We start from the raw sequence: 24,862 nt of genomic DNA on the forward strand, positions 1-24,862 counted from the left end.
TACTAGGCAAGGTCCTAGTGGAGTTGGTTTGCCATTGCCTTCCTCCGACCGTAATAGGGATGAATGATGATGATGAAGACGACACAACAACACCCACTCATCTCGACGCAGGAAAAATTCCTGACCCCGCCGGGAATCGAACCCGGGACCCCGTGCACGGGAAGCGAGAACGCTACCGCGAGACCACGAGCTGCGGACTTCGCTGACATTACTTGCTGCAAATTTGGTGGAATCTGTAGTTGGTGTCTGACAAGGGGAGGCCGCCAATTGCGAAATTCAGATTCGATTCACACTGCGCGTAATAAAAGCTCATGGCCAGAGCTGTAATGTGGCAAAGCACCAAGATGCATTTCTCAGCCGTTGTAGAGAAAATCGACAGTTAAAAGAAACCGTTGCGGTGAAATACTCTCTACGATCAACAATTTTCTACAGAGTCGTGGTGCAGCGGTAAGCGCTCGGGTTCGTAATCAGAAGGCCGCCGGATCGAATCTCGCGCCATGCAACCTTTTTCTTTTTTTTAATATTTGTTTTTTGTAATTCATATAAATATATATATATATATATATATATATATATATATATATATATATATAAAATTCCCGGCAATCAGTTGCAACAATTATGCATATAATAAGTTGTTGAAAGTAGTTTGTCGTGGAAAAACTGGCGACTTCGAACATCATTATGTTTTCCGCAAACAAAGTTGTATTTCACAAATGTTATTAATTATCTTCATAATGTTATCCACGTATAGTTAACGGAAGACGTAGAAACGATATTCCGAAGCGAATACGTTTAGCGTAGGTCAAACGTTCGAATTAGAATAGAGACACCACGAACACAAATTTGCTGTGGCAGGTGTGAAATATAAACTCCGTTACTCGCTCGTTACACTTGAAGGACAGATGTTGAATGGGCCGAAACGAGCCGCCGCATAACAGCGTAGTTGCGTGCTAACTTCGAAAGAAGGTAGATGCGGTCCCTAGCGCAACTTAATACAGGGTGTTTCAAAAATGACCGGTATATTTGAAACGGCAATAAAAACTAAACGAGCAGCGATAGAAATACACCGTTTGTTGCAATATGCTTGGGACAACAGTACATTTTCAGGCGGACAAACTTTCGAAATTACAGTAGTTACAATTTTCAACAACAGATGGCGCTGCACGTTGTGAACAGCACACGCTTACAGCAGAAAGACGACGTACAGAATGGCGCACCCACAGACTGCGTTGTCTTCTATATCTTTCACATCACTTGCAGCGCCATCTGTTGTTGAAAATTGTAACTACTGTAATTTCGAAAGTTTGGCTGCCTGAAAATGTACTGTTGTCCCAAGCATAATGCAACAAACGTTGTATTTCTATCGCTGCTCGTTTAGTTTTTATTGCCGTTTCAAATATACCGGTCATTTTTGAAACACCCTATATATATATATATATATATATATATATATATATATATATATATATATATGGATTACAAAAAAGCTAATAATAAAAAAAAGTTGCATGGCGCGAGATTCGATCCGGCGACCTTCAGATTACGAACCCGAGCGCTTTCCCCTGCGCCACGACGCTGTAGAAAATTATTAATCGTAGAGAGCATTTCACCGCAACGGTTTCTTTTAACTGTCGATTTTCTCTACAACGGCTGAGAAGTGCATCTTGGTGCTTTGCCACATTACACCTTTGGCCATGAGCTTTTATTATGCGCAGTATGAATCGAATCTGAATTTCACAATTGGCGGCCTCCCCTTGTGAGTAGAGATTTTCTTTTATTGCCGCGAGCTGTGACAGATAAAGTGTAGCACAGTGGTTAGAGCCACTGAATGGTGTGGCGCCCCTTCAAACACGACCGCCAGGAAATATTTGTTACTTAGTATTTACCGTTTCTGCAAGACTCTAGAAATATCTTACGTTTTTAATGCTTGTGTGTTCTCGAATATTCGATGTCTGTGTAAATACCAGAATTCTGGAGTATTCGATATTTGTGTAAAAATAGCCACAGTCTCCGTCCAGACGGTCATTGCTGTCCTGGCTCCACCTTAGTGTTAGCAATAAACGTTCACCTAGTTCTGAATTTTTCACTCTATTGACGAAACAAATTTGGACTCGACTGTGATTTGCCCCCTCAAATGTTTTATTTATTCACTTTTATTATTGTTGTTGTCGTATCATATTAGTTGCTGAGTTGGCGTAGCCATCACAGAGTGAGCTGTACTCGTCTTTCTTGTAATGTTTCTGACGGGTACGTTTGCGGTATGTCGATACCGTTCTTTCAGTCGTGGTATGTCTGCCAGTAGATGCATTTCTCGCGCTCAGAAATCCCGAGGAAAGAGGAGAGCCAATCGCAGAGATCTGCTGCGAATTAGTTGCTGCCATCGGATATGACGTGTCGGCAGCACTGTCCCAACCCACTGCTGCGTACTAGAGGAGAGATCGTATAAGGCACTTGTACAGTAGATAGCAAGACCGGCGTGGGTGGGCAGCGAAGAGTGTGCGTCCGAAGCCCCGGCCACGTACTTCTATGAGCTGGCCCCTTCGTAAGTCTTCCTTGCAGTATCTGTGCATTAAGACTCAGGGTGCACAAGGTCAAAGTGTTGTGGGGATGGAATGAAATGATCGACGGCATTTTTGGTCGGGACATCCCATCTGGGGTATTAGGCCGCCTGGTGCAAGTCTTTTTATTTGATGCCACTTCGACGACTTGCGCGTCGATGGTGATGGTATGATGACGAGGGCAACACAACACCCGAGTGGATTAAATTTCCAATCCGGTCCGGAATCGAACCCGGGTCCCTTGTATGGCAGTCACCTGCGCTCACCACTCAGCTACGGGGGCGGAAGTTGTGAGGATGTCTGCCGTATTGGATCGGATTAAGACGAACAAAAGCAAAACAAGGATAATGGAATGTAGTCGAATTAAATCGCGTGATGCGGAAGCAGTTAGGTTAGGAAACGAGAGATAGGAAGTACATCTACATCTACATCTACATCCACACTCCGCAAGCCACCTCGCGGTGTGTGGCGGAGGGTACCTTGACTACCTCTATCGGTTCTCCCTTCTATTCCAGTCTCCTATTGTTCGTGGAAAGAAGGATTGTCGGTATGCCTCTGTGTGGGTTCTAATCTCTCTGATTTTATCCTCATGGTCTCTTCGCGAGATATTCGTAGGAGGGAGCAATATACTGCCTGGCTCCTCGGTGAAGGTATGTTCTCGAAACTTCAACAGAAGCCCGTACCGAGCTACTGAGCGTCTCTCCTGCAGGGTCTTCCACTGGACTTTATCTATCATCTCCGTAACGAGTTCGCGATTACTAAATGATCCTGTAACGAAGTGCGCTGCTCTCCGTTGGATCTTCTCTATCTCTTCTATCAACCCTATCTGGTAGGGATTCCACACCGCAAACAGTGGGCGAACAAGTGTACTGTAACCTACTTCCTTTGTTTTCGGGTTGCATTTCCTTAGGATTCTTCCAATGAATCTAAGTCTGGCATCTGCTTTACCAACGATCAACTTTATATGATCATTCCATTTCAAATCACTCCTAATGCGTACTCCCAGATAATTTATGGAATTAACTGCTTCCAGTTGCTGACCTGCTATTTTGTAGCTAAATGATGAGGGATCTATCTTTCTATGTAGTAGATGAGTTTTCTTATTTGGGCAGGAAAACAATTCATTCTGCTCGAAGTAGAGAGGATGTAAAATGTAGATAGACAATGGCAAGAAAATCGGTTCTGAAGAAGAGGAATTTGTTAACATCGAATATCTACTGAAAAGTGTTAAAAAGTCTTATGTGAAGGCATTTGTCTGGAGTGAAGCCATGTGTGGAAGCGAAACATGGACGATAAACAGTTTAGGCAAAAAGAGACTAGAAGCTTTTGAAATGTGGTGCTGCAGTAGAGTACTAAAGATTAGGTGGGTAGACTACGTAGCTTGTGAGGAGGTACTGAACTGGCAAGAAGAGATTTGTGGTGCAATCTCACTAGAAGAAGAGATCGTTGGGACACTACTAGCCAATAAAATTGCTACACCACGAAGATGACGTGCTACAGACGCGGCATTTATCGACAGGAAGAAGATGCTGTGATATACAAATGATTAGCTTTTCAGAGCATTCACACAAGGTTGGCGCCGGTGGCGACACCTACAACGTGCTGACATGAGGAAAGTTTCCAACCGATTTCTCATACAGAAACAGCAGTTGACCGGCGTGTGCCTGGTGAAACGTTGTTGTGATGCCTCGTGCAAGGAGGAGAAATGCGTACCATCACGTTTCCAACTTTGAAAAAGGTCGGATTGTAGCCTATCGTGATTGCGGTTTATCGTATCGCGACATTGCTGGTCGCGTTGATCGAGATCAAAAATGGCTCTGAGCACCATGGGACTTAACTTCTGAGGTCATCAGTCCCCTAGAACTTAGAACTACTTAAACCTAACTAACCTAAGGACATCACACACATCCACGCTCGAGGCAGGATTCGAACTTGCGATCGTAGCGGTCGCGCCGTTCTAGACTGTAGCGCCTACAACCGCTCGGCCACACCGGCCGGCTTGGTCGATATCCAATGACTGTTAGCAGAATATGGAATCGGTGGGTTCAGGAGGGTAATACCGAACGCCATGCTGGATACCAACGGCCTCGTATCACTAGCAGTCGAGATGACAGGCATCTTATCCGCAACACTATAACGCATCGTGTAGCCACGTCTCGATCCCTGAGTCAACAGATGGGAACGTTTGCAAGACAACAACCATCTGCACGAACAGTTCGACGACGTTTGCAGCAGCATGGACTATCAGCTCGGAGACCATGGCTGTGGTTACCCTTGACTCTGCATAGAGACAGGAGCGCCTGCGATGGTGTACTCAACGACGAACTTGGGTGCACGAATGGCAAAACGTCATTTTTTCGGATGAATCCACGTTCTGTTTACAGCATCATGATGGTCGCATCCGTGTATGGCGACATCGCGGTGAACGCACATTGGAAGCGCGTATTCGTCATCGCCATACTGGCGTGCGTGATGGTATGGGGTGCCATTGGCTACACGTCTCGGTCACTTCTTGTTCGCATTGACGGCACTTTGCACAGTGGATGTTACATTTCAGACGTGTTACGACCCGTGACTCTACCCTTCATTCGATCCCTGCGAAACCCTACATTTCAGCAGGATAATGCACGACCGCATGTTGCAGGTCCTGTACGGGCCTTTCTGGATATAGAAAATGTTCGACTGCTGCCCTGGCCAGCACATTCTCCAGATCTCTCACCAATTGAAAACGTCTGGTCAATGGTGGCCGAGCAACTGGCTCGTCACGATACGCCAGTCACTACTCCTGATGAACTCTGGTATCGTGTTGAAGCTGCATGGGCAGTTGTACCCCTATACGCCATCCAAGGTCTGACTCAATGCCCAGGAGTATCGAGGCCGTTATTACGGCCTGGCTGATGGCTCTGAGCACTATGGGACTTAACTTCTGAGGTCATCAGTCCCCTAGAACATTTAAACTTAACTAAGCTAATAAGGACATCACACACATCCATGCCCGAGGCAGGATTGGAACCTGCGACAGTAGCGGTCGCGCGGTTCCAGACTATAGCGCCTAGGACCGCTCGGCCACTCCGGCCGGCATTACGGCCAGAGTTGGTTGTTCTGGGTACTGATTTCTCTGGATCTATGCACCCAAATTGCGTGAAAATGTAATCACATGTCAGTTCTAGTATAATATATTTGTGCAATGAATACCCGTTTATCATCTGCATTTGTTCTTGGTGGAGCAATTTTAATGGCCAGTGGTGTAGGACACATTGTGAGACATCAAGGCATCACCAGTTTAGGAATACAGTAAACAGGTTCAGAATGCTGTAAGCTGCAGTAGTTATTCGGAGATGAAAAGCCTGCTGATGATAGAGTAGTAGCATGGAGAGCTGCATCAAACTAGTCTTCGAACTGAAGACCACCACCACAACAACAACATCGGGTCTAGCACAGACTCTTGCCGTAAACCGGCAGCCTAGCCCTGTGGATTCGCAGACGTAGATGAGAACGGCGCCGCCGTTGTGGCAGGTGTGGAGTATCGCCCTATCCTATCAGAGATGTTGCAATCCTTTCTGCGGCGGCGGCGTGTACCGAGCTGCGTGCTCCAGTGGGCCGCGAGCAACGTTTTTCGTGTGGGCGCTTTAAATAACTGGCGCGGCAGGTGCGTTTTGAAAGTCGATGGCGGCGGCGCTTTGTGTGTGTGGCGGTGCGGTCTGCGCGTAACGCGCCGGGCGCCGGGCGCACTCGCTGGAAAAGCCGGCCGGCCGCGCTGCGCAGCCGCGTCGCAAGGTGCTTCGCTGCCAGGTGAGGCTCGCTCACACACCAGCGCAACACGTGACTGTTCTCAAACCTAGTTGGCTTTACTCGTCATTTGAATACACCACATTTTTCGCCAACTCCTTCCAAAACTCAGGCGAACATTGTAGGCAAAACCAACCCTTCCTTCCGCCTCCTCGATTTCTACATCACCATCTATGGCCGTCCTACCGCCCTCACTCCCACCGTTAAGTACCTTGGTGTCACCCTCGACTGTCGCCTCTCCTGGACCCCCCATCTCCGGACGATCCAAGCCATTTCGAACTAATTGATTTGCAAAGCGATGTTCACCGAAAGGATGTGTTTTACAATACAGAAGGTTTGCTCCAATTCTAGCAGAATTTGCCGAAGGAAGAATTTCCCAAGTTACACAGAGAAGCAGCGAAGATTATTTCTATGTTTCGTTCCACTTGTTTATGTGAAAGGTTTTTTCTGTTTTGTCTTGTATAAAAACTAGATTGCGTGCGAGTATTTCTAATTGTAATTTAAAAAATTCTCTCAGAATTGCTGTCAGCCAATCTCTTGTTCCAGATATTAGTAGAATAATTGCAAATAAAATAAAGAGCACGTAGGAAGATACATTTGTGTTGAAACCAAATTTAAAATTATTACCATTACAGTTATTATATAAATCTCTTTTGCACCGGTACACCAAACTAAGCTCTCCACCTAGTGTACATTAGTATTTGGCAATGACGAGACAACAGGGTAAAAGATTTAAAACAGGTCGAGACAGGCGGCGCGAGCGACATAAGCTAAGGAAGTGAGGCAGCGCTGTTGCGCAGAGCCGAGGAGTGGGGGGTCTGCACCATCGTCAACATGGCGCAGCCGTCTTCTGCACTCTGCACTGTGCGATGCACCGGTGCATGCACCTTGTGCGGCCCTGCCTCTCCTGGACCCCCCACCTCCAGACAATCCAAGCCGAGGCACGCTCCCGACTATGTCTCCTCGAGCTCCTTTCCGGTCGTACTTGGGATCTGGACCCCTCCACCGTCCTCCATACCTATAAATCCCTCATTCGCCCTATCCTTTGCTACGCCAACCCTGCCTAGATCTCCACTCCCCCTATCTTTTACAAATCCCTTCAGATCCTAGAACGCCATGCTCTTCGCCTCGCCTATCGCATCCGTCTCCCCTCCCCCACGCGAATCCTGTACGACCTTATCCCCTTCCCCCACCTCCTCCTTTTCCTCGAACGCATACGGATCCTCTACACCTCCCGTAAACTCGATCCTCCTCACCTGCTGGTCTCTCCCATCCTCTCCCGCCCCCGCCCGCTGCCGCGCCTGTACTTCCACGTCCCACCTGCTCTCCATCTCTCCACTCTTCACACCCTCTCCCGAGGTGGCTTCCGCCACCTCCTGCTCCCTGATGATGGCCTCCTCCATCTACCCCTCCTACCAACTTTGATCCTCCCTCCCTCTTCCTGTGTTTGTTCCTTTTGGCACCCTCTCTCGCTTCTCTCCCCCTTCCCTCCCTTTCTCCCCATTCCTTCCCCAGGCTTCCCCTACCCCCATACCTCCATTCTTCCCACCATCTTCTCTGCCATTGGCATCTTTGCTCTCGCCTCTCCCCCCCCCCCTCCTCCTTCTTCCCCTCTTGGCAGGTCCCCGGACTCGCACACGTTCCGTGGACATTCGCGCGCTGGAGATCATCGCCATCCGTTTCTCGTGTGTGTGCCATCTTGTTTGTGCTTAGTGTTCGCCGTCACGCTCCTACGTTCACCGTGCCGTCGAAGTCGTCAGTGTTTGTGCGCCGTGCCAACGTGTTTCAGTGTATTTTTCGTCGAGTGTGAACGGCTCCGTGTTTTTGTATTCTGTGCCTACTGTTTTTTGCCAGTCAATATGTCTGTTATGTGTCTTCTTTATGTTTTCTCATTGTCCACTCTAAGGCTGAAGAGCAGCGTAGGATGCTGCTGCCAGCCTACCTGATCTACAGGTATTAAAATTACAATAAAGGAAAAAAAATCCCCAACTCTATTAGTCTCACGTCAGTTTTCTGTAAAGCAATGAAACCATATTCAAGCAACAAATCCATCACCACCTTGCAACCCACTACCTTTCCCCAACAGCCAATGTCGCTTTCATCCCAACTATTCCTTCGACGACAATCTTCTTTACCTAACCCACATTATCTCCCGACAACTAAACGAACAAAAATTCGTCCCATTTGGCTCCCTCGATATCAAAAAAAACCTTTTTTTATCCGGATATCGCACTGCCACACCCAAGACGGCAACGCGAATCGACACCATAGAGTAAATATCTTTGGAGTGAGCATTGCGTTCTGTGCATGTTGTCAACATTAAACCAGGATTGTCACGTGTTTTCGGGACTTCGCTGTGCGTGTGTGCTTTCTGCAGCGTTTGAACATTATAATATCAAGAGTTTTTGTTGTGTTTCACCGTTTGATGATAGTGTAATAGCTATGGTGAATTACTGTTGTTGCTACGGATGCAAAGAAAAATATGTAATAGGAGGGATAGTAACTTTTCATGGGTACATACTATGTAGCTCTAATTATAGTTATCATATTAGTAAAAGACACTGTATATGTTTAAAAATTTGGAGACGCATTATAATTAAGGCTTGATTCTGTAGACCTATTTTTCTACGATTTTATGACTACACAATACTTTAAACATAGCTGCGCTACAGCAATGGTTCCACGTAAATCAGACTAAGAACAGCCGACCAGTTGCAAAGGATAAAGAAATCTTTACCTAGGTTTCAATAGATATAAATCTATCTTCTTCAGAAGACGCAGTATTATAACAACATGAAGTGATATGTCCTTATCGTTTAGGCAAACATCTGCATAGTTACATTAATCATATAAAATATAGCCCTGACAACAGGGTTTGTCAAACAAATAAAATAGGTACATAGAAGTTGCAGAGCGCTCTGCAACTTCTATGTACCTATTTTATTTGTTTGACAAACCCTGTTGTCAGGGCTATATTTTATATGATTAATGTAACTATGCAGATGTTTGCCTAAACGATAAGGACATATCACTTCATGTTGTTATAATACTGCGTCTTCTGAAGAAGATAGATTTATATCTATTGAAACCTAGGTAAAGATTTCTTTATCCTTTGCAACTGGTCGGCTGTTCTTAGTCTGACTACACAATAGATATTACGGCTCGTACAAGAGCTTAAAACAATCGCTTCCTTTCGTAAATCTGATAGTGGAACAGGAAAGGGAATGGTTAGTTGTTTCAGTAAATACTATCCTCCATGCATTTATCAGTGACTTGTCGATTATGTATATAGACTACTCAGTCTACTATTTATTTAATAAGCTGGGAGCAAGCATGTAAAATGCGTTAAATAAATACTTCAAAGTGTCACCAGTAAGAAAAATTGTGCTTTAGGTCGCAAAAACGAGAAAATAAATACGCAGAAATAGCAAAAAAAGGACGTATTAGCAAGGATATAATCGCTAATGTGTGGCAAATTCGGTGTTCTCTGATACTTGCAAAAGTACTAGCGTACTATAAAGTGCCGTATCATACCGGAAACTACCAAAAATCGAGTGCATCTGAACTGTGACACCTATCGCAAAGAAGCAGGATGTAGTATCACTTGCCCTTAAAAAGTTACGTAGCTGGTTTATTTCCTGTATCAAATGGATACTGTTAAAATGTCTGCGCAACATATATAAATAATCCACGACACGTACGAAAAGAATCCATCTGTACTAGGGATGTAGTGACATTCTATATATACAGGGTGTTACAAAAAGGTACGGCCAAACTTACAGGAAACATTCCTCACACACAAAGAAAGAAAATATGTTATGTGGGCATGTGTCCAGAAACGCTTACTTTCCATGTTAGAGCTCATTTTATTACTTCTCTTCAAATCACATTAATCATGGAATGGAAACACACAGCAACAGAACGTACCAGCGTAACTTCAAACACTTTGTTACAGGAAATGTTCAAAATGTCCACCGTTAGCGAGGATACATGCATCCACCCTTCGTCGCATGGAATCCCTGATGCGCTGATGCAACGCTGGAGAATGGCGTATTGTATCATAGCCGTCCACAATACGAGCACGAAGAGTCTCTACATTTGGTACCGGGGTTGCGTAGACAAGAGCTTTCAAATGCCCCCATAAATGAATGTCAAGAGGGTTGAGCTCAGGAGAGCGTGGAGGCCACGGAATTGGTCCGCCTCTACCAATCCATCGGTCACCGTATCTGTTGTTGAGAAGCGTACGAACACTTCGACTGAAATGTACAGGAGCTCCATCGCGCATGAACCACATGTTGTGTCGTACTTGTAAAGGCACATGAGCGTAGGTGGAAGAACATGGGGCCCAATCAACACATCACCAACAATGCCTGCCAAACGTTCACAGAAAATCTGTGTTGATGACGTGATTGCACAATTGCGTGCGGATTCTCGCCAGCTCACACATGTTGATTGTGAAAATTTACAATTAGATCACGTTGGAATGAAGCCTCATCCGTAAAGAGTACATTTGCACTGAAATGAGGATTGACACATTGTTGGATGAACCATTCGCAGAAGTATACCCGTGGAGGCCAATCAGCTCCTGATAGTGCCTGCACACGCTGTTCATGGTACGGAAACAATTGGTTCTCCCGCAGCACTCTCCATAGAGTGAAGTGGTCAACGTTACCTTGTGCAGCAGCAACTTCTCTGACGCTGACATTAGGGTTATCGTCAACTGCACGAAGAATTGCCTCGTCCACTGCAGGTGTCTTCGTCGTTCTAGGTCAGGCTGTTCCAGGTCGTCGGCTCCGTTGTGAGCCGTGGAGCGCTCCCTGCTCCAGGGAGCCGCGTTGCTCGCTGTGACCATTCAAATGGGCCGGCACGTGGCACGGCTGGCTGAGGCAGGCGGCAAGGCAAGCGTTCTGATGTGCCAGCTGCGTCTTACAAGATCGACAACGTCATACTTTAGCTGCTAAGACGTGGTGACATGCTACACCAGGAAATACGATGTTCAGGAAATAAATAAAGACTGCAAGCCCAGCATGTGCGGTGCTTTCGTCAAGCGCTAGCGAAAATGCAACAAAGCTCTGCGCCTTTTTCGTGAGCTGTGTCTCTAAATCCACTGTCATGTCCAGGATTCGACGAGACATTGTTTGCTTTGACAAGCAAACCCCTTCAATTGCCTGCACCTCCCTTGGAAACAAACATTCTACAACTGCTACCATTCACGATTTTACGAGTGGTCCCACCGAAAACGGCTTGCCACTTGTCGCAAAAATGTGAGCGACCCTGTACCTTGCTTGAATTGCAGATTCAGTAGTGTTTTCTCCGCTCTCGTTCACCTGAAAATTATAAACGCATTACAGAACACGAATTATGTTGCTTGTTTTGATACCCTCCGTATTACGAAACCGTTTTTAAACTTACGTCTCCTGGTATGTCATTCTTAAGCCTGGCTACCAGTTCTCTGCGTGCAACGCCTTCCAACTGATCGTAGTGCGCTGCGTGAAGACGAGTATAATGTCGTTGTATATTGTACCTCTTCGCAGAATTAAATACTTTATGACATACAAGACACTGCAGACGACCATCCCTCACAGTGAATAGAAAGGTATTCCCCAATAGAGGTACAGGGCTCCCGCGGTTAGTCATAGCTGTCATTGAACACGGATTATTGCGTCAGTTGCGGCTGCATGCAGCCAGGGGGCAGTGAGTACGCTTTCCCCCTCCACGCCGGCTCCGAGCTGCGGCAGTGAGCGCTCCGGAGCGCTCCGGCTCCATGGAGCTCGGTTGGAACAGCCTGTTCTAGGTCTTCCCCAGTCGTGAGTCATAGGCTGAAATGTTCCGTGCTCCCTAAGACGCCGATCAATTGCTTCGAACGTCTACCTGTCGGGACACCTTCGTTCTGGAAATCTGTCTCGATACAAACGTACCGCGTCACGGCTATTGCCCCGTGCTAATCCATACATCAAATGGGCATCTTCCAACTCCGCATTTGTAAACATTGCACTGACTGCAAAACCACGTTCGTGATGAACACTAACCGGATGACGCTACGTACTGATGTGCTTGATGCCAGTACTGTAGAGCAATGAGTCGCATGTCAACACAAGCACCGAAGTCAACATTACCTTCCTTCAATTGGGCCAACTGGCGGTGAATCGAGGAAGTACAGTACATACTGACGAAACTAAAATGAGCTCTAACATGGAAATTAAGCGTTTCCGGACACATGTCCACATAACATCTTTTCTTTATTTGTGTGTGAGGAATGTTTCCTGAGAGTTTGGCCGTACCTTTTTGTAACACGCTGTATAGGGCGCTATACGGACAAACACACGACGTCCCGAGAACACGTGACGAGGCCGGCAATGTATGTTGACAACACAAAATCTGTTCTGCGCATGTGAATGCTCACTCCAGAGATATTTACTCTATGATCGACAACACAGACATTAGCGGTGGCTCGCTGCAACCCGTAACAACTAATGGAAGGCACTCCAATACACACGACCTCCCTCTCAATACAGAGCGCCCGCACAGTGGAATCAACATAGTGTCGAGAATGCCGTAGCTCAGCCCAATTGGGGATCTCATCTGCAGGAGTGAGCGTCACAGTGTGGGACCAACGAGTTGTTCAAGTTTCGGATCAACTTGCGCTATTGTAAATGTCGAACTCAAGAGAACAGTTTATTAATCTATGCACCAGGTGGTGCTTTCCTTGTCAATGACAGCCGTAACCTATCAAGCAATCCTGTGGGAAAGAAGTGTGTCAAAGTCAAGCTTTATCTCACGTAGAGTAGTCTTGAGGATCAGTGGACAAAGTTCAAAACCATCGTACAATATGCATTATATGAGTATGTGCCAAGCAAGATAGTAAGAGATGGAAAAGAGCCACCGTGGTACAACAACCGAGATAGGAAACTGCTACGGAAGCAAAGAGAACTTCACAGCAAACATAAACATAGCCAAAGCCTTGCAGACAAACAAAAATTATACGATGCGAAATGTAGTGTGAAGAGGCCTATGCGTGAGGCGTTCGATGAATTCGAAAGTAAAGTTCTATGTACTTAGTTACAATATAGCAGGTCAGAAACTGGAAGCAATTAATTCCGAAATTATCTGGGAGTAGGCATTAGGAGTGATTTAAAATGGAATGACCATATAAAATTATTCGTCGGTAAAGCAGATGCCAGACTGAGATTCATTGGAAGAATCCTAAGGAAATGCAGTCCGAAAACAAAGGAAGTAGGTTACAGTACACTTGTTCGCCGACTGCTTGAATACTGCTCACCGGTGTGGGATCTGTACCAGATGGGGTTCATAGAAGAGATAGAGAAGACCCAACGGAGAGCAGCGCGATTCGTTACACGATCATTTAGTAATCGGGAAAGCGTTACAGAGATGATAGATAAACTCCAGTGGAAGACTCTGCAAGAGAGACGCTCAGTAGCTCTGTACGGGCTTTTGTTGAAGTTTCGATAACATACCTTCACCGAGGAGTCAAGCAGTGTATCTTACGTATATCTCGCGAAGAGACCATGACGATAAAATCAGAGAGATTTGAGCCCACACAGAGGCATACGAACAATCTTTCTTTCCACGAACAATACGAGATTGGAATAGAACAGAGAACCGATAGTGGCACTCAAGGTACCCTCCGCCACACACCGTCATGTGGCTTGCGGAGTATGGATGTAAGTGTAGATGTAGATGTAAGTAGATCTTTCCTTCATTTACGTAATAAAGTGACCTTCGGACATGCATGCACGCCCAAAGGAGCTTCGCATGGTGATCAGAAAAACACAGGCACTGCAATATCGTATTTATCTGCCGATACCAGGCAAGCGACTTACAAGTACCACGTCTGACCTGTACGGGAATATACATAAGGTATGTACGAGCACAGGTCGTAGACGCGAGGTTGACGACATATGGAAGTGTCGGTTCGGCCGTGAGTCGTGCACGTATAGCCGAATGATAAGGCGACCGTTAGCCATCAGCGGGAAATCCGGATTCGTGTCCCATCCCGGTATAAATTTTCATTGTCGTGATGGTTGTTCTTATTCGCAGTTGCGAATTCATTTAACATAATATTTCCTGTGTTCTAGTTTGATGAGACTTCTCCCAGAGCAATTCAAGATCCCACAGTTCTGGTCTGACTAAACCTTTGATCAGGTTTCGTGTTTTGATTGTCTCTTCGGGCTACAAACCTAAGCATCCCCATAAAGACCCCATCTTTCCTTCACCGCCATCCAACATACCTCACGCGTGCTCCCCACATTAACCGCACAGCAAGTGCTCCACAAGGCTCTGTGTCGTGCCTCCTCCTTTACAAACTGTACACTGCGGACATTCCCGACCACCAGCTCCAACCATGCCTTCTGCAGTATGCTGACAACTCCATCTACTTACCGCCTCACTAAACCCTTCAGCTCTCCCATGCCTCCCTCCAATACCTCTGATTCTCATGGTACAGCTGTGCACCACACGGAATATTCAAGTAAAATCACAGAAAAGCCAAGCCACCATCTTCGGTCGTCCAGATTTCCATCTCTCCATCTACAAACAACCCACCTCTCGATTAACACAGTAAAGGATTTATGACTAACCCAGGATAGAAAATTAGTATGGAATGTACACCTCCTTATCTTCTGACAAAAAACAGACTACAACTACTAACAGGCTGCACCTGGTGTCTACATCCTTCTACCATTATCACACAAAGCACCTCATCCACTGCATCCTCACTTATGCCAACACTACCTGGATCTTCACCTACCCTAAATCAAGTCCGTTGAGATCCTGAAAATACTCGTACTCCGCCTCGACTTCCCCATCCACCTAGTTTCCCCTCCTCCAAAACTTATGCCAGTTCACACACATAGCACACCTTCTCCTGTTAGAACACCTTCGGATCCAACACATCACTCGCAAAACCCTGCACTGAAACCCATACCCTGCAGTGCCACTACAGCCATGCCCCACCTTGTATATATGTCTAACCTTTACCACTGCTCTTCCGCCAGTTTCAACCAACGATGAATTCCGTCCCGCGATATACCCCTAGTCACAACGCTCCACCACACAACATTCTTGCATTTCCTTTCCTCCCCTTCCTCCACGTTGTTGATGTCTAGACACTACCTGCGGCTCTGCAGGACATGTCACGTTCCACATTCTATCTACGTCGTAACTATAGTGATTTTCATGCAACACCAGAATCGCCATTACACAATAGCATCATTCACATAATCATCAGTAATTTTATTTAAACTATAAAATAAAATCATTTGTGTTGCTGTTGTGGTTTTAAGACCAAACACTGTATCTTCATATCCGAATAATTACCACAAGTTGATTCCTTCTGAATCTGCTTCCTGTATTCATATCTTCGTCTCCCCCTACGAATTTTACCCCTGAAACTTCTACATCTACATATATACTCCGCAAGCGACCGTACGGTGCGTGGCGGAGAGTAAGCTGTACCACAACTTCTCGTTTCCTTTCCTGTTCCATTCGCAGACAGAGTGAGGGAAAAACGACTATCTGTACGCCTCCAAATGAGCCCTTGGTCTTCGTCTTCGTGGTCCCTACGCGAAATGTACAGTATATTGGCGGCAGTAGGGTCGTTCTGCAGTCACCTTCAAATGCCGATTCTCTAAGCTTTCTCAGAAGTGTTCTTCAAAATGAATGTCTTCTTCCCTCCAGGGATTCCTACTTAAGCTCACAAAGCATATCCGTAACACTTGCATGCTGATCGAACCTACCGGCAACAAATCTAGCAGCTCGCCTCTGGGTTGCTTCGATGTCTTCTTTCAATCCGAACTGGTGCGGATCCCAAACATTCGAGTAGTACCCAGGAATGGGTCGCACTAGCGTCCTACATGCGGTTTCCTTTACAGATGAACTACACTTTCCTAAAATTCTCCCAATAAACGAAAGTCAACCATTCGCTGTTCCTACCGTAATATTCACATGCTCGTTCCATTTCATATCGCCTCGCAACGTTAAGCCCAGATATTTAAATTACATGACTGTGTCAAGCAGGGCACTAATAATGCTGCATCCGAACATTACGGCTTTATTTTTCCTACTCATCTGCATTAACTTACTTTTTCTACATTAAGAGCCACCTGTCCTCCAATAATAAATTAGTGATCCCTTGATGTCTCAGAATGTATCCTACAGACCGAACCCTTCTTCTAGTCAGGTTGCACCACACATTTATTTTGTTGCCAGTTCTATTCAATATCTTCTCCTTAGTTACATGATCTACCCATCTAATATTCGGCACTCTTCTGTACGACCCAGTTCAAAAGCTTTTGTTCTCCACCTGTCTAAAATGTTTGTCGCCCATTTCATTCCACAAACGGCTACACTCCGTGCAAGTACTCTTCACAAAATACTTTCCAACACTTAGATCTATATTCGATGGTAACAAATCCTCTTCTTCAGAAACGATTTTCTTGCCGTTGCCGATCTGTATTTTATACCCGCTGTACTTCGCTCATTATCAGTTATTTTTCTGCCAAAATAGCAAAACTCATCTAATACATTTCGTTTCTCGTTTTCTCATGTAATTCCCTCACCGTCATCTGATTTATTTGGAGTAGTAAATTTCATTATAATTGTTTTGCTTTTCTTGAACTTCACGGTGTATCCTCCTTTCAAGAGACTGTCCCTTCCGTTCAACTGTTCTTCCAAATCTTTTGGTGTCTCTGAGAGAATTACGATATCGCTGGCAAACATTAAAGTTTTTTCTACTCCTTCGACTTTAAATCTTACTCTAAATCTTTCTTTGGTTTCCTTTAGTGCTATAAAGTTTTAAAAATGATCAATATTGTCCATTAAGGTGTACTTTTTTAAAACTTCACTTATTGCCATGTTTTTACGTAAAATACCACCAGTGTGTTTTAAAAAAGATCATCACTAATTATCATCTTTGGGGTTATGAATTTTAGAACATCTTTTCAAGACCGTTGGCGGCCCGCCCTTTCGGGGGAACTGGACTAATAAAAACGAGTAAGAAACCCCAATTCTTTGGCTATAAAACCCTATTTTTCAACTCTATCTCCGTTCAGTTTCATGGCCTTACGCCACCTTAATGCACAGCCTGTATGCTGTCATACTTCCTCTCTACAGGTGTGCGTCCAGCGAAAATGTTACTTACACGCGCTCGCCATTGGTGCAGTGCTTCCTGTACAGTCCATCTTCAGTGGGCCAAAGGGTGTAAGTCACGAAGTGCGAGATCCAGGCTGTAACGCATATGCCGAAGAACACTCCACCGAAGTTTCGTGGCGTCCCTTCGGACGAACGGGTATGGCCGTGGTGAAGCATCAATGCGTTTACATTGTAAATGTTTCTTCAGTTTCCTAAGAGTCTCACAACATACTTCGCAGTTGATCCTTTTAGCATGAGGGAGGAAATCGAACTGAATACCCCCTTGAGAGTCCCAGATGACTACTGCCAAGATTCTACCAGCTGAGACTACTGCTTTGCACTTCTCGGTAGGAAACGTTGTGTCACGCAACACCATGCATTACCATTTTCTTTCTGGTTCAAAATAGTGAATCATTATTTCCTCACCAGTGAAAGTGTCTGACAAGAAACCGTCACCGTCAGCTACATAACGAGCAAGCAATTCAGGGCAGATTTATCCTCTTTCCTCTTTTATGCGCTTCAGCTACGATTGGAAAAACCGAGCGAGTACGAACTTTTGAACAGGCTGACTGCTGGAAAAGTACACTGAAGGAGCAAAGAAACTGGTATAGGCATGAGAATTCAAATACAGCAGCCCATCCGACCGTCGTATCATCCTCAGTGGAGAATGCGGATAGGAGGGGCGTGTGGTCAGCTCTCCCGGTCGTTATGGTGGTTTTCTTTGACGGGAGCCGCTACTGTTCGGTCGAGTAGCTCCTCAATTGGCATCACGAGGCTGAGTGCACCCCGAAAAATGGCAACAGCGCATGACGGCTGGATGGTCACCCATCCAAGCGCCGGCCATGCCCAACAGTGCTTAACTTCGGTGATCTCACGGGAACCGGTGTACCCACTGCGGCAAGGCCGTTGCCTAGAATTCAAAGACAGAGATATGTAAGCTGTTCCAGAGTAACGACAAGCGCCGGAACGAAGATGGAGAACGATACAGCAGAGGGGGCTGTGAGACGACACCAGCCAACAGCGCGCTGTCTAGCACGACAGGAGCGGCGCCTACACGAGAACAATAAAAGCGACCCGCCGCCTAGCCTGGGCCGCACTCGTGGACCCCGGGAGCACTGCAAGAGCCGTCACTTGTGATCCATAGCAACCTGTGCGACTAATTGCCATGGACATTACATATAGCGAAGGACGTAGATTATTCGCATGTCGCCAATTCCTTGCACCAAACGTAGTAAATACAAAGTTAAGTATTGCCAATTGAAATATTGTAATAAACTCCATTAGTATAATCTACATCTACATCCATACTCCGCAAGCCACCTGACCGTGTGTGGCGGAGGGTACCTCGACTACCTCTATCGGTTCTCCCTTCTATTCCAGTCTCCTATTGTTCGTGGAAATAAAGAGTGTCGGTATGCCTCTGTGTGGGCTCTAATCTCTCTGATTTTATCCTCATGGTCTCATCGCGAGATATATGTAGGAGGGAGCAATATACTGCTTGACTCCTCGGTGAAGGTATGTTCTCGAAACTTCAACAAAAGTCCGTACCGAGCTACTGAGCGTCTCTCCTGCAGAGTCTTCCTCTGGAGTTTACCTATCATCTCCGTAACGAGTTCGCGATTACTAAATGATCCTGTAACGAAGCGCGCTTCTCTCCGTTGGATCTTCTCTATCTCTTCTATCAACCCTATTTGGTACGGATCCCACACTGCTGAGCAGTATTCAAGCAGTGGCCGAACAAGCGTACTATAACCTACTTCCTTTGTTTTCGGATCGCATTTCCTCAGGATTCTTCCAATGAATCTCAGTCTGGCATCTGCTTTACCGACGATCAACTTCATATGATCATTACATTTTAAATCACTCCTAATGCGTACTACCAGATAATTTATGGAATTAACTGCTTCCAGTTGCTGACCTGCTATTTTGTAGCTAAATGGTAAGGGATCTATCTTTCTATGTATTCACAACACATTACACTTGTCTACATTGAGATTCAATTGCCATTCTCTGCACCATACGTCAATTCCCTGCAGATCCTCCTGCATTTCAGTACAATTTTCCAGTGTTACAAGCTCTCCATATACCACAGCATCATCCGCAAAAAGCCTCAGTGAACTTCCGATGTCATCCACAAGGTCATTTATGTATATTGTGAATAGCAACGGTCCTACGACACTCCCCTGCGGCACACCTGAAATCACTCTTACTTCGGAAGACTTCTCTCCATTGCGAATGACATGCTGCGTTCTGTTATCTAGGAACTCTTCAATCCAATCACACAACTAGTCTGATAGTCCATATGCTCTTACTTTGTTCATTAAACGAATGTGGGGAACTGAATTGAACGCCTTGCGCAAGTCAGGAAACACGGCATCTACCTGGGAATCCGTGTCTGCTTGTATGTTGCATAGCTATCCGAGAAAACAGCTTCCTAGGCATCCTATACAAGTGGGCAGGATTCAAATGGTTCAAATGGCTCTGAGCACTAAGGGACTTAACATCTGAAGTCATCAGTCCCCTAGAACTTAGAACTATTTAAACCTAACTAACCTAAGGACATCACACACATCCCTGCCCGAGGCAGGTTCAAATGGTTCAAATGGCTCTGAGCACTATGGGACTCAACTGCTGAGGTCATTAGTCCCCTAGAACTTAGAACTAGTTAAACCTAACTAACCTAAGGACATCACACACATCCATGCCCGAGGCAGGATTCGAACCTGTGACCGTAGCGGTCGCGCAGTTCCAGACTGAAGCGCCTAGAACCGCTCGGCCACATCGGCCGGCATGTGGGTAGGATTCCACGGTAAACACGCAAAAGACGGCACTTCGGTCGGCAACGCCTATGTAAGACAACGAGTGTCTGATGCAGTTATTAGATCGCTTACTGTTGCTTCAATGGCAGGTTATCACGATTTAAGTGAACTTGGACGTGCTGTTATAGTCGGTGCACGAGCGGTGGGACACAGCATCTGCGAGGTAGCGATGAAGTGGGAATTTTCCCGTACGATCATTTCACGAGTGTGCCGTGAATATCAGGAATCCCGTAAAGCATCAAATCTCCGACGTCGCTGCGGCCGGAAAAAGAACGGGACCAACGATGACTGAAGAGAATCGTTCAGCGTGACACAAGTGCAACCATTCCGCAAATTTCTGGGCCATCAACAAGTGTCAGCGTGAAAACCATTCAACGAAACATCATCGATAAGTGCTTTCGGAGCTGACGGTCCACTCGTGTACCCTTGGTGACTGCACAACACATAGCTTTACGCCTCGCCTGGACTCGTCCACACCGACATTGGACTGTTGACGACTGGAAACACGTTTCCAGAATGAGACTTTCACTCTGCAGCGGAGTGTGCGCTGATATGAAACTTCCTGGCAGATTAAAACTGTGTGCCGGACCGAGACTCGAACTCAGGACCTTTTGCCTTTCGCGGGCAAGTGCTCTACCAACTGAGCTACCCAAGCACGACTCACGCCCCGTCCTCACAGCTTTACTTCTGCCAGTACCTCGTCTCCTACCTTCCAAACTTTGCAGAAGCTCTCCTGCCAAACTTGCAGAACTAGCACTCCTGAAAGAAAGGATATTGTGGAGACATGGCTTAGCCACAGCCCGGGGGGATATTTCCAGAATGAGATTTTCACTCTGCAGCGGAGTGTGCGCTGATATGAAACTTCCTGGCAGATTAAAACTGTGTGCCAGACCGAGACTCGGACTCGGGACCTTTGCCTTTCGCGGGCAACTGAACTACCCAAGCATGTTGCCTGGTCGGACGAGTCTCATTTCAAATTGTATCGAACGGATGGACGTGTACCAGTATGGAGCCAACCTCATGAATGCATGGATACTACATGTCAGCAGGGGACTGTTCAAGCTGGTGAAGTCTCCGTAATGGTCTGGGGCGAGTGCAGTTGGAGTGATATGAGACCCCTGATACGTCAAGATGCGACTCTGATAGGTGACACGTACGTAAGCATCCTGTCTGATCACCTGCATCCATTCATATCCATTGTGCATTCCGACGGACTTGGTCAATTCCAGCATGACGATGCGACACCACACACGGCCAGAATTGCTACACAGTGGTTCCAGCAGCACTCTTCTGAGTTTAAACACTTCCGCTGGCGAGCAGACTCCCCACGCCTGAACACTATTGAGCACATCTGGGACGCTTTGAAACGTGCTGCTCAGAAGAGATCTCCACACCCTCGTAGTCTTAACGGATATATGGACAGCCCTGCAGGATTCATGGTGTCAGTTCGCTCCAGCACTACTCCAGACAGTACTCGAGTCTACTTCTGCGTGCTCCCGGAGGTCCTACACGATGTTAGGCAGCAGCGTCAGTTTCTTTGGCTCGTCAGTGTACATCCGCAACATTGCATGCGTCGTAGCTGTGTTGCAGCCGGTCTGCTCATGAGAGATCAAACACTTTTGCTTGTTCTGTTTACGACAGTCTTTTCGCGCGGCAACTTACGGTGCTTTTATTCACTGCTAGGCATCTGTAGACATTCTCTAAATGCCTGTGAATATTTCTGATGATCTGGTTTTCCGTGAAAAGCAATTCAAGCCTTTAGCTGGAACACACCCCAGTTGCAGACGCCGTTTTGAAGACTATTACAGTGTAGCTACTGAAATTATATGAGATTCCGCGGGAATATTTAAGAATGTTGCAAACAAAGATACTTTCTTATCCAAAACTGGCCTAGAAAATAGTGGATTGCATTACGTGTCGAACATTCGTCGTTTGGTAACCGCCTTGTACAAGTTAGCAGGTAAATATGTATTCGTACTAAGGATGATGGTTATTACCGAAACGTCTGGAACCGCGCGACCGCTACGGTGGCAGTTTCGAATCCTGCCTCGGGCATGGATGTGTGTGATGTCCTTAGATTAGTTAGGTTTAAGTAGTTCTAAGTCTAGGGGACTGATGACCTCAGATGTTAAGTCCCATAGTGCTCAGAGTCGTTTTTTTTATCACCGAAACAAGCGGTTTTCAGTTATATCGGTTGCTTCCACACCAGTTTAACCTGACTGTTAAAACCGCTCAAAATAACCGTTTCCGAAATAACCCATTTTCAGTTATTTGCTCATATTGTTTCCTGTAATAAACATAGAAATCGAACAAAGATCGAGAAATTCGGATTCTCTCTGTTTCAAGATAGATAGGATCGAAGTACTAAATTAACTTTTGAAATAAAAGAAAACTTGTTCTGCCCACTGTTCGGTGATTTTCTCGAGAAGTGGTAAGTGATTAAATACTACAGAAAAACACCGGTATTGTCCTATTGACTGTAATTTTTTGCAACGCTGCTCAAAACTGAAGTTTAAATCGAGAATCATACCATTGTTTGGGCATTACGAATAGTTAGTGGTGAAGGGTGAAAACTGAGTTTGAAGAACTTTGATTTTCTTGTTAATATTTTCGCTTTCAAGGCTACAAGCAGATGAAAGGCGTATTATGTAGACACAGGTAGCAGATCAACTTCTTTCTTCTTTTACCGTATACTTTGAATGAATTGTTGAGGTTCTAATTTATTACTGTTACCAAAATTTTCTTCCTCCTTTATTATGTCACAGAAATGGCAGCAAAACTTCAGTCTTTTAAAGCAATCGAAGAATTCTGCTTCGTTGCCACGTCACTCCGTAAAAAGCTTTCACGCTAGAGTTCGTGCCATTCTGGAGTACAACGTGTGTCCGGCGGCGACAGTGACAAACTGGCATAGAGACCAGCTGGGTGGGGCACGTCTCACACGCTGCACATGTACACGGAAGAGCCAAAACTTTACGACCACTGCCTACCGCCAAATTGGCTGCCGCCAGGTGGCGTTACGGGTACGTGATGCGGTAAAAAAAGTATGTAAGCCGAGCAGACACAAACGGGGGATCACCCTAGCGCAGATATGGGCTTCAAATGGGGACATCCATTGAGATGAGCGACTTTGACAGATTATTATTACGCAGAACCTGTGGACGAGTATCTCAAAAACGACGAAGCTGGTCGAATGTTCATGTGCTACTGTCGTGAGCATCTACAGAAAGAGGTAGAAGGACAGTGAAGCTACCACTAGGCGGTAAATAGTTGAATGTCCACGACTCTTCACAGAACGTGGGGTTCGGAGGTTTGCCTTCTCTGTGGAATCTCTGGCGAAAGAGCACAATGCTGTTGCACGCGCAAGTGTTTCGGAGCACACCGTTCATAGTACATTGTTGAACATGGAGCGCCGCAGCAGACCAACCCTCTGTCTTCAGGTGTTGACGCAACGAGATCGTCAATTACGATTGCAGTGGGCACAGGACCATCGGGATTTGAGCGTCCATCTATGGAAAAGTGTCCGCTCTTCGGATGAATCACATTTTTGCTACACTAGGTGGCTGGTCGTCTCCACAAACGCCTTCATCGGGGTGAACAGCGGCTCGAAACGTGCAGCGCGCCACGGACGCAAGCTGGTGGGACAGTACTATACTATGTGAGACATTGTCCTGTGCTTGCATGGAACCTGTGGTAGTAACCGAAGACACGCTGACTGCTGCGAACTGCCTGCATCCCTTCATATTTGATGTCTCCTGCGATGGTAATGTCATGTTTCAGCAGTACAATTGTCCGTGTCTCGGAGCCAGAACCTTGCTACAGTGGTTTGAGGAGCAATACAGGGTGAAAAGTATTTAAACCGACAAACCCTGGGAGGTTGTAGGGGACATCAAAACAAATATTTTTCCCTAATGTCATGTTTTCCTATGAGGAGTATTTAAACCGGTAGAGGAACTGTGCTCTGGGTGGACAATCAACTGGTTCCAGGTTGTGCACACACTGTAAGTGAAATGAACGTAACAATTGCTCTCGAAGGACTGTCCTTACATTCGTCTGATTCGTCCCCGCCGGCCGCTGGTGGCCGAGCGGTTCTAGGCGCTTCAGTCTGGAACCGCGTGACCGCTACGATCGCAGGTTCGAATCCTGCCTCGGGCATGGATGCGTGTGATGTCCTTAGGTTAGTTCGGTTTAAGTAGTTCTAAGTTCTAGGGGACTGATGACCTGAGATGTTAAGTCCCATAGTGCTCAGAGCCATTTGAGCCATTTGATTCGTCCCCATGTTACGTGCAATCGCACGAGTGCTGATTGAAAGACCCACTCCACATGCTGCAAGACAGCTTCCTCAAATTGCAGCGTTCTTACCGTGCGACGGTGTCCCTGTCCAGGTAATCTGCTAAATGACCCGGTTTTTAGATTAGATTAGATTAGATTTACTTTCATTCCAATTGATCCGTAGTGAGGAGGTCCTCCAGGGTGTGGAACATGTCAGAAAAACAACAATACATGACAAATACTTACAACTAAAACAAATAAGCTAATGTACCATTC

At 46.0% G+C, this 24,862-nt stretch overlaps 1 protein-coding gene across 1 annotated transcript in view; it reads right to left on the minus strand.

The window, feature by feature from the left end:
* LOC124550712 (Na(+)/H(+) exchange regulatory cofactor NHE-RF1-like) overlaps nt 1-24,862 on the minus strand; it is a 677,275-nt gene that overhangs the window by 346,618 nt on the left and 305,795 nt on the right. The gene's annotated exons all lie outside the window — the stretch shown is intronic.

The sequence above is a fragment of the Schistocerca americana genome, chromosome 9, assembly GCF_021461395.2.
Source record: "Schistocerca americana isolate TAMUIC-IGC-003095 chromosome 9, iqSchAmer2.1, whole genome shotgun sequence".
NCBI lineage: Eukaryota > Metazoa > Arthropoda > Insecta > Orthoptera > Acrididae > Schistocerca > Schistocerca americana.